Here is an 11,091-nt window from a genome sequence, read left to right as displayed (position 1 = left end):
AGAAAAAAGATTAGTTAGAAAGAAAGAAAAAAGATTAGTTAGAAAGAAAGATAGATTAGTTAGAAAGAAAGAAAGATAGATTTGTTAGAAAGAAAGAAAGATAGATAGATTTGTTAGAAAGAAAGATTAGTTAGAAAGAAAGATTGATAGATTAGTTAGAAAGAAAAAAAGAAAGAAAGAAAGATTAGTTAGAAAGAAAGAAAGACAGAAAGATTAGTTAGAAAGAAAGAAAGATAGATTAGCTAGAAAGAAAGAAAGAAAGATTAGTTAGAAAGAAAGAAAGATAGATTAGTTAGAAAGAAAGAAAGATAGATTAGTTAGAAAGAAAGATAGATTAGTTAGAAAGAAAGAAAGATAGATTAGTTAGAAAGAAAGAAAGAAATATAGATTAGTTAGAAAGAAAGAAAGATAGATTAGTTAGAAAGAAAGAAAGATTAGTTAGAAAGAAAGAAAGATAGATTAGTTAGAAAGAAAGAAAGATAGATTAGTTAGAAAGAAGGAAAGAAAGATAGATTAGTTAGAAAGAAGGAAAGATTGATAGATTAGTTAGAAAGAAAGAAAGAAAGAAAGATTAGTTAGAAAGAAAGATAGATTAGTTAAAAAGAAAGAAAAAAGATTAGTTAGAAAGAAAGAAAAAAGATTAGTTAGAAAGAAAGATAGATTAGTTAGAAAGAAAGAAAGATAGATTCGTTAGAAAGAAAGATAGATAGATTTGTTAGAAAGAAAGATTAGTTAGAAAGAAAGATTGATAGAAAGATAGATTAGTTAGAAAGAAAGATAGAAAGATAGATTAGTTAGAAAGAAAGAAAAAAGATTAGTTAGAAAGAAAGAAAGATAGAAAGATTAGTTAGAATGAATGAAAGAAAAAATATTAGTTAGAAAGAAAGAAAGATAGATTAGTTAGAAAGAAAGAAAGATAGATTAGTTAGAAAGAAAGAAAAAAGATTAGTTAGAAAGAAAGAAAAAAGATTGGTTAAATAGAAAGAAAAAAATAGTTAGAAAGAAAGAAAGATAGATTAGTTAGAAATAAAGAAAGATAGATTAGTTAGAAATAAAGAAAGATAGATTAGTTAGAAAGAAAGAAAAAAGATTAGTTAAATAGAAAGAAAAATAATAGTTAGAAAGAAAGAAAGATAGATTAGTTAGAAATGAAGAAAGATAGATCCGTTAGAAAGAAAGAAATATTGATAGATTAGTTAGAAAGAAAGAAAGAAAGAAAGAAAGAAAGAAAGATTAGTTAGAAAGAAAGACAGATTAGTTAAAAAGAAAGAAAGATAGATAGATAGATTAGTTAGAAAGAAAGAAAAAAAATTAGTTAGAAAGAAATATTAGTTAGAAAGACAGAAAGATAGATTAGTTAGAAAGAAAGAAAGATAGATATATTAGTTAGAAAGAAAGAAAGAGAGATGGATTAGTTAGAAAAAAATATGAGTTAGAAAGAAAGAAAGATTGATTAGTTAGAAAGAAAGAAAGAAAGATAGATTAGTTAGAAAGAAAGAAAGATTGATAGATTAGTTAGAAAGAAAGAAAGAAAGATTAGTTAGAAAGAAAGAAAGATTGATAGATTAGTTAGAAAGAAAGAAAGATTAGTTAGAAAGAAAGATAGATTAGTTAAAAAGAAAGAAAAAAGATTAGTTAGAAAGAAAGAAAAAAGATTAGTTAGAAAGAAAGATAGATTAGTTAGAAAGAAAGAAAGATAGATTCGTTAGAAAGAAAGAAAGATAGATTCGTTAGAAAGAAAGAAAGATAGATAGATTTGTTAGAAAGAAAGATTAGTTAGAAAGAAAGATTGATAGATTAGTTAGAAAGAAAAAAAGAAAGAAAGAAAGATTAGTTAGAAAGAAAGAAAGACAGAAAGATTAGTTAGAAAGAAAGAAAGATAGATTAGCTAGAAAGAAAGAAAGAAAGATTAGTTAGAAAGAAAGAAAGATAGATTAGTTAGAAAGAAAGAAAGATAGATTAGTTAGAAAGAAAGATAGATTAGTTAGAAAGAAAGAAAGATAGATTAGTTAGAAAGAAAGAAAGAAATATAGATTAGTTAGAAAGAAAGAAAGATAGATTAGTTAGAAAGAAAGAAAGATTAGTTAGAAAGAAAGAAAGATAGATTAGTTAGAAAGAAAGAAAGATAGATTAGTTAGAAAGAAGGAAAGAATAGTTAGAAAGAAAGAAAGATTAGTTAGAAAGAAAGAAAGAAAGAAAGATTAGTTAGAAAGAAAGGAAGAAAAAAAGATTAGTTAGAAATAAAGAAAGAAAGAAAGATTAGTTAGAAAGAAAGAAAGAAAGAAAGATTAGTTAGAAAGAAATATCGAAAGATAGATTAGTTAGAAAGAAAGAAAGAAAGAAAGATTAGTTAGAAAGAAATATCGAAAGATAGATTAGTTAGAAAGAAAGAAAAAAGATTAGCTAGAAAGAAAGATAGATAGATTAGTTAGAAAGAAAGAAGGAAATAAAAAAAGATTAGTTAGAAAGAAAGCAAGATAGATCAGTTAGAAAGAAAGAAAGAAAGAAAGAAAGAAAGAAAGATAGAAAGAAAGAAAGACATATTAGTTACAAAGAAAGAAAAAAGATTAGTTAGAAAGAAAGAAAAAAGATTAGTTGGAAAGAAAGAAAGATAGATTAGTTAGAAAGAAAGATAGAAAGATAGATTAGTTAGAAAGAAAGAAAAAAGATTAGTTAGAAAGAAAGAAAGATAGATTAGTTAGAAAGAAAGATAGATAGATTAGTTAGAACGAAAGAAAGAAAAAAAATATTAGTTAGAAAGATAGATAGATAGATTAATTAGAAGGAAAGAAAGATTAGTTAGAAAGAAAGAAAGATAGATTAGTTAAAAAGAAAGAAAGATAGATATATAGATTAGTTAGAAAGAAAAAAGATTAGTTAGAAAGAAATATTAGTTAGAAAGACAGAAAGATAGATTAGTTAGAAAGAAAGAAAGATAGATAGATTAGTTAGAAAGAAAGAAAGATGGATTTGTTAGAAAGAAAGATTAGTTAGAAAGAAAGATAGAAAGATAGATTAGTTAGAAAGAAAGATAGAAAGATAGATTAGTTAGAAAGAAAGAAAAAAGATTAGTTAGAAAGAAAGAAAGATAGAAAGATTAGTTAGAATGAATGAAAGAAAAAATATTAGTTAGAAAGAAAGAAAGATAGATTAGTTAGAAAGAAAGAAAGATAGATTAGTTAGAAAGAAAGAAAAAAGATTAGTTAGAAAGAAAGAAAAAAGATTAGTTAAATAGAAAGAAAAATAATAGTTAGAAAGAAAGAAAGATAGATTAGTTAGAAATGAAGAAAGATAGATCCGTTAGAAAGAAAGAAATATTGATAGATTAGTTAGAAAGAAAGAAAGAAAGAAAGAAAGATTAGTTAGAAAGAAAGATAGATTAGTTAAAAAGAAAGAAAGATAGATAGATAGATTAGTTAGAAAGAAAGAAAAAAGATTAGTTAGAAAGAAATATTAGTTAGAAAGAAAGAAAGATAGATTAGTTAGAAAGAAAGAAAGAAAGATAGATATATTAGTTAGAAAGAAAGAAAGAGAGATGGATTAGTTAGAAAAAAATATGAGTTAGAAAGAAAGAAAGATTAGTTAAAAAGAAAGAAAAAATATGAGGTAGAAAGAATGAAAGATAGATTAGTTAGAAAGAAAGAAAGAAAGATAGATTAGTTAGAAAGAAAGAAAGATTGATAGATTAGTTAGAAAGAAAGAAAGAAAGATTAGTTAGAAAGAAAGAAAGATTGATAGATTAGTTAGAAAGAAAGAAAGAAAGATTAGTTAGAAAGAAAGATAGATTAGTTAAGAAGAAAGAAAAAAGATTAGTTAGAAAGAAAGAAAAAAGATTAGTTAGAAAGAAAGATAGATTAGTTAGAAAGAAAGAAAGATAGATTCGTTAGAAAGAAAGAAAGATAGATAGATTTGTTAGAAAGAAAGATTAGTTAGAAAGAAAGATTGATAGATTAGTTAGAAAGAAAAAAAGAAAGAAAGAAAGATTAGTTAGAAAGAAAGAAAGATTGATAGATTAGTTAGAAAGAAAGAAAGATAGATTAGTTAAAAAGAAAGATAGATAGATAGATTAGTTAGAAAGAAAGAAAGATAGATTAGTTAGAAAGAAAGATAGATAGATTAGTTAGAATGAACGAAAGAAAAAAAATTAGTTAGAAAGAAAGAAAGATAGATTAGTTAGAAAGAAAGCAAGAAAGAAAGATAGATTAGTTAGAAAGAAAGAAAGATAGATAGATTCATTAGAAAGAAAGAAAGATTAGTTAGAAAGAAAGAAATATTGATAGATTAGTTAGAAAGAAAGAAAGAAAGATTGATAGATATAGTTAAAAAGAAGGAAAGATAGATAGATAGATTAGTTAGAAAGAAAGAAAAAATGATTAGTTAGAAAGAAAGAAATATTAGTTAGAAATAAATAAATAATTATTAGTTAGAAAGAAAGAAAGATAGATAGATTAGTTAAAAATAAAGAAAGATAGATATATTAGTTAGAAAGAAAGAAAAAAGATTAATTAGAAAGAAAGAAATTAGTTAGAAAGAAAGATAGATAGATAGATAGATTAGTTAGAAAGAAAGAAAGAAAGAAAGAAAGAAAGAAAGAAAGATTAGTTAGAAAAAAATAAAGAGAACGATTAGTTAGAAAAAGAAAAAAGTTTAGATAGAAAGAAAGAAAGATTTGTTAAATAGAAAGAAAAAAATAGTTAGAAAGAAAGAAAGATAGATTAGTTAGAAATAAAGAAAGATAGATTAGTTAGAAAGAAAGAAAAAAGATTAGTTAGAAAGAAAGAAAAAAGATTAGTTAAATAGAAAGAAAAATAATAGTTAGAAAGAAAGAAAGATAGATTAGTTAGAAAAAAAGAAAGATAAATCAGTTAGAAAGAAAGAAATATTGATAGATTAGTTAGAAAGAAAGAAAGAAAGAAAGAAAGAAAGATTAGTTAGAAAGAAAGATAGATTAGTTAAAAAGAAAGAAAGATAGATAGATTAGTTAGAAAGAAAGAAAAAATATTAGTTAGAAAGAAATATTAGTTAGAAAGACAGAAAGATAGATTAGTTAGAAAGAAAGAAAGATAGATATATTAGTTAGAAAGAAAGAAAGAGAGATGGAATAGTTAGAAAAAAATATGAGTTAGAAAGAAAGAAAGATTAGTTAAAAAGAAAGAAAAAATATGAGGTAGAAAGAAAGAAAGATAGATTAGTTAGAAAGAAAGAAAGAAAGATTAGTTAGAAAGAAAGAAAGAAAGATTGATAGATTAGCTAGAAAGAAAGAAAGAAAGAAAGAAAGAAAGAAAGATTAGTTAGAAAGAAAGATAGATTAGTTAAAAAGAAAGAAAAAAGATTAGTTAGAAAGAAAGAAAAAAGATTAGTTAGAAAGAAAGATAGATTAGTTAGAAAGAAAGATAGATTCGTTAGAAAGAAAGAAAGATAGATAGATTTGTTAGAAAGAAAGATTAGTTAGAAAGAAAGATTGATAGATTAGTTAGAAAGAAAAAAAGAAAGAAAGAAAGATTAGTTAGAAAGAAAGAAAGATTGATAGATTAGTTAGAAAGAAAGAAAGATAGATTAGTTAAAAAGAAAGATAGATAGATAGATAGATTAGTTAGAAAGAAAGAAAGATAGATTAGTTAGAAAGAAAGATAGATAGATTAGTTAGAATGAACGAAAGAAAAACATATTAGTTAGAAAGAAAGAAAGATAGATTAGTTAGAAAGAAAGAAAGAAAGATAGATAGATTAGTTAGAAAGAAAGAAAGAAAGAAAAAAGATTAGTTAGAAAGAAAAAAGATTAGTTAAAAAGAAAGAAAAAAGATTAGTTAGAATGCAAGAAAGAAAGATAGATTAGTTAGAAAGAAAGAAAGATAGATAGATTCGTTAGAAAGAAAGAAAGATTAGTTAGAAAGAAAGAAATATTGATAGATTAGTTAGAACGAAAGAAAGAAAGATTGATAGATAGATTAGTTAAAAAGAAAGAAAGATAGATAGATAGATTAGTTAAAAAGAAAGAAAAAATGATTAGTTAGAAAGAAAGAAATATTAGTTAGAAATAAATAAATAATTATTAGTTAGAAAGAAAGAAAGATAGATAGATTAGTTAAAAATAAAGAAAGATAGATATATTAGTTAGAAAGAAAGAAAAAAGATTAATTAGAAAGAAATAAATTAGTTAGAAAGAAAGATAGATAGATTAGTTAGAAAGAAAGAAAGAAAGAAAGATCGATTAGTTAGAAAGAAAGATTAGGTAGAAAAAAGACCGATAGATAGATTAGTTAAAAAGACAGAAAGAAAGAAAGAAAGAAAGAAAGATTAGTTAGAAAAAAATAAAGAGAACGATTAGTTAGAAAAAGAAAAAAGTTTAGATAGAAATAAAGAAAGAAAGATTGATAGATTAGTTAGAAAGAAAGAAAGATAGATTAGTTAGTTAGAAAGAAAGAAAGATAGATTAGTTAGTTAGAAAGAAAAAAAGATTACTTAGAAAGAAAAAAAATTACTTAGAAAGAAAGAAAGAAAGAAAGAAAGATAAATAGATTAGTTAGAAAGAAAGAAAGATGGATTCGTTAGAAAGAAAGATTAGTTAGAAAGAAATAAACATATATTAGTTAGAAAGAAAGATTAGGTAGAAAGAAAGAAAGATTAGTTAGAAAGAAAGAGATCAGTTAGAAAGAAAGATTAGTTAGAAAGAAAGATAGAAAGAAAGAAAGTCAAGTCAAGTCATCCTCATTTATATAGCGCTGTTAACAATGTAGATTGTTTCAAAGCAGCTTTACAGAGATAAACATATAATTTAAGGTAACAGAGATTGGTTTGGTTTTATAGTGGCTCTTGAAAAATGTTTTTTCCAGCTAAAGTTAGTTTTGATTGATTCACTTCCGTCTAAATGATCATTTGTTATTAAATTAGGGGCCGCTAAGACGAAACCGTTCTCTCTAAACAGACTTTAAACTTGAACCTGTGATAGACGCTGGTGGCGTTCACATGCGCATTAAGAATTTATTCTATAGTTATGTGCGTTTGAATATATGTGCGCAGGTTTGTAATTCCTTACAAACCATGCCTAAACAAACTACTTGTCTATAAATTTTGATGCAGAATTTTTATTTTATCTTATCAGTTTGGGTAGGTACGCGAACCGTAAAATTCCACAACGCTTTATCTGTAGAGTGGTATACGGATCCTCCATAGGGAGAGGCTAGTTGGCACTTCAGCACTGCATTGTCATCAGGTCCAGGCGAAAGTCCTTCGTCAGATCTGGAAACGGCCTGGATCCAGCAGGCTGCGGGAAAACCTCGGGATAAACAAAGAGACTAAAATTAGCGTAGATGCCATTCTTCTTATGATGTAACGAGTACATCAGGATATGAGGGAAGTGTTCCCAGTTCCGGCTGACCTAATCTAAGCAGCCTAATATTGAATTATAGAAGGCTATAGAGTGTTATGTGAATGCTAGGTCAAAGAGATGTGTTTTTAGTCTAGCTTTGAACTGACAGACTGTGTCTGCTTCCCGGACAATGTTAGGAAGATTGTTCCAAAGTTTTGGTGCTAAATAGGAAAAGGATCTACCGCCAGCAGTCGATTTATATATTCTAGGTATTATCAACTGGCCGGAGTTTTGAGATCGCAATAGACGTGAAGGACTATAATGCGTTAAGAGCTCGCTCAAGTATTGGGGAGCTAAACCATTTAGTGCTTTGTAAGTAATCAGCAATATTTTAAAATTTATACGATGTTTAATAGGGAGCCAATGCAGTGTTGACAGAACCGGGCTAATATGGTCGTACTTCCTGGTTCTGGTAAGAACTCTAGCGGCTGCGTTTTGAACTAGCTGTAGTTTGTTTATTAAGCGTGCAGGGCAACCACCCAGTAGAGCATTACAATAATCTAGCCTTGATGTCATGAACGCATGAACTAGTTGTTCCGCATTCGTCAATGAGAGCATATGACGTAATTTAGATATATTTTAAAGATGGAAAAATGCGGTTTTACAGACACTAGACACGTGACTTTCAAATGAAAGATTGGTATCAAAGAGCACACCCAGGTTCCTAACTGACGACGAAGACTTAAAGGAGAACTCCGGGCAATTTTTAAGTTAATCTTGATCGTTAGACCTTTGTGAGTACTGACTATAGAAAAAAAAAACGAACCGGATTGGTGCTTGCTACGCGGAGCTGCGACCGCGAATGCCCAGAGCTCCCACCCAGCTAAAACGGCAGCTATGGGGGCATCAACATAAAGATAGTTTTTGAGCCTCTTAACAGACACAAAATGCAATTAAAATGTCTGTCCAACATGAACAGGGACCCTACATGTGAACAAGATGCATTTAGCAACTTAGCCATTGTTTCAACTCACCTAAATAGTCTTTTAGACGGCAAGCTGTAGTCTCGCGCTGCAGTCCCGTGCTGTAGCCGGAAAAGGTAAACAATGTCCAGGTGGGAGGAGCGTTGATCATGTGCGACGAGTTATGATCAGAGTTGCTTACAAGTGAAGAAACAAGTAGTAACGTAACTATGGATAATTTAGAAGATTTTGAACACATGGAAGAGGCGTTTGAGTTTGATGGTCGTCCTTATTTATTCGAACCCGAGTATACTGACGAAGAGATAGCCTCACAAGAGTTGGAAAGAAGGAGACAGACCGTGGAGCAACCGGCAGAAGAAGCAAATGCTTCAACGACACGAATTTCGTGCAACTGGTGGTGTTTGTGTGGGTGTTGTGACCCAATGCCTACCAAGGAAGAAAGCCTGTGCTGTAAAGAGTGGGATCTCTTACAGCCAGGTAACAAGAAATGTGTCACCTGTACCGAGGAATTTCCTGCTCTTATCCAAAAGGCAGTCCTGGACACTTTCTTCTTCGTTCCTAAAATAAACTGGAAGAGACGTCCAAAACCCGAGGGACCAAATGGGCAGCTATCCATAGAGTGAGTTTAATATCTGATTGATTACATATACCTATTACGTTGTCATTTTATTTTTTATTGAAATTTTTTTTTAATAATAATAATAATTCTGCATTTTCGCTAGTGAACTAACCAAACGTTTGCTCTCTCTGCCCCCAACCCCATTCCATATAGCCAATACAGACTGGTGGCCTACCGTGTTGTGCTAGAGTGGGCACTAAAAGGAGAGCGCCTTGGACGTGGCAGTAGAAGACCATTACCTAGCTGTGTTGTATCAATGATCAGAAGAAAGTATCCCTCCCCCACTGGTACTTACATTGGATTTCAGGAGACAGAGGAGATATTCTAAATGCTTAGTCTGAATTGTACATTGTGCATGTTTGAAAAGATTTCATCATGATGTCATTCATTATAACAAAGTAAGTAAATCAAAGTTCTTGTGCTCCTATGTTTTTACTAAAACAATAATAACACAGTATTACAGTTACAAACAAAACTTTATTTTACAACAATAAATGAAAGAACAGTGGATGCTTCATATTAAAAATGTCAACATGGTCCAATAACAATGGTTTTGCAAAGATCAAAAGCGTGATGTGGTATGAGCTACCAGATCACTCTTGTCCGGCCTTGGAATTGGAGCGATGTTCTGGAGCAATTTCCTTTGCCCTGGTTTACGAGGGGGTAAAGTGTCAGAGAAGACAACAGTACTGTCCTCTCTCCTCCTCAGCACACGCTCAACAAGATCATCGCGAAAGGCCTGTGTGGTGTTGTCAAACATGGGTTTTGCAACCCATTGCTGACTCTGTCTTGAATATACCGCTTTGTACCGTGGTTGTCCTAAAATACATGAAATTACAAACTAAATACAGCATCACCATGGAAAACCTAAAGAGACTTGATAATATACAATGAATGTGATGTCATGTAAAACATATTTATATAAATGAGCATATATTATATGATACCTTCTATTGTCTTCACGTGTGTCCTCCCAACGTTGCTATTATGGTCAAGTACTGTAAGTTGGGTACGAGCCCTCATGCTGTCGTAACTGTAGTGAAGTCGCTTCTCAGCATATTTCAGCATGACCTGATGGTACACCTCCAAAGATCCTGTATAAATGTAATATCACACACTCAATGACCCTAATGTAACTGGTATTATTGCGTTGTAGGCAGTAATGAAACAAAACTGCTCCTCTCAAAAAAATGTATAGATGTTGTGACAATAATCATCATGACTGGAAAAATATTTGAATCAATGTAAATAGATACCAGTATGCTTGAAGAGTGACATCTGCCTCAAGTCTCTAAGGAGATTTTTGTCCAACATCACTCCCTTCAGTGCCACAAAAGCTGATGAATCTGGTCTCAGCCGCTTTTTGCGCCTCTGTTCATCCTCTGTCAGAGTTGTGTGATTGCAGGTGTACTGAGCACCATCCTCCTCCCACCGGTGAATGCCACATATGTGGTGCAGAAGCGACTTCCATCTTCGTACACATTCCTTTAAAAATAAGATTGAAGTCATAGTTTGAGAAATACTTTCCTGGTTCAAATATTATGTTATGTGCAAGGTAAATACTATTATAAATATTAACTACCACTGTAATTACACCGACAAGAACATGTGTTGTTATCATTGATATAACAGTAAATATTCTATACCAAAAATATTGTATCAATGTTATGTTCTATTTAATATTTTTACCTCTTTGTCACCTTTGCTTGTGCTGCATGACCAGTACAGATGGTTAGTGATTGACTTTATCCATGGCTGCAAGTCTTTGTTGTTCTTATTGGATACAAGTACAAGTTTCTTCTTCACACCTGTACAAAACAGCCAAAAATTACATATAAAAAGTTAGTAAAAAAATAAAAGAGAAAACAAAGTTTTATTGAGAGATACAAACCGTTGATTGTCTTTTCAATTAAATGTACTTACTTTTGCTCACATGCCAGGGATCAAATTCATGTTGGATGCTAGTGTAGTTGTCCTTCATAAGTTTGCGGACAGATGGCGATCTGTCAGTGGTCACAACATCAACAACCACTCCCCTGTCAAGCAAGTAATCCAGACCCCTCTGAAATCCCAACACCTCCATAGCAACAGAGCTTGTTGTTTCTGTAACCTAGAGAATAATATTGACCGATCAGACAAAGGCATGTCTACATTTGTTTTTGAAAACACTTACATAATTTG

General features: G+C 29.5%; 1 long non-coding RNA gene across 1 annotated transcript; it reads right to left on the bottom strand.

Moving 5' to 3' along the window:
• Window positions 1–9,367: 9,367 nt before the first annotated feature.
• LOC143708844 (uncharacterized) lies at window positions 9,368–10,268 on the bottom strand. The gene is made up of 3 exons (XR_013193679.1): window positions 10,167–10,268; window positions 9,858–10,004; window positions 9,368–9,729 (listed from the first exon to the last, which is right to left on the bottom strand). It is a non-coding gene; the product is annotated as an uncharacterized LOC143708844 (long non-coding RNA).
• Window positions 10,269–11,091: the final 823 nt, after the last annotated feature.

The sequence above is a fragment of the Siphateles boraxobius genome, unplaced genomic scaffold (assembly GCF_051911475.1).
Source record: "Siphateles boraxobius isolate OS27281-9 unplaced genomic scaffold, OSU_SipBor_1 43, whole genome shotgun sequence".
Taxonomy (NCBI): domain Eukaryota; kingdom Metazoa; phylum Chordata; class Actinopteri; order Cypriniformes; family Leuciscidae; genus Siphateles; species Siphateles boraxobius.
This window is presented reverse-complemented; position numbering and strand designations above follow the sequence as displayed.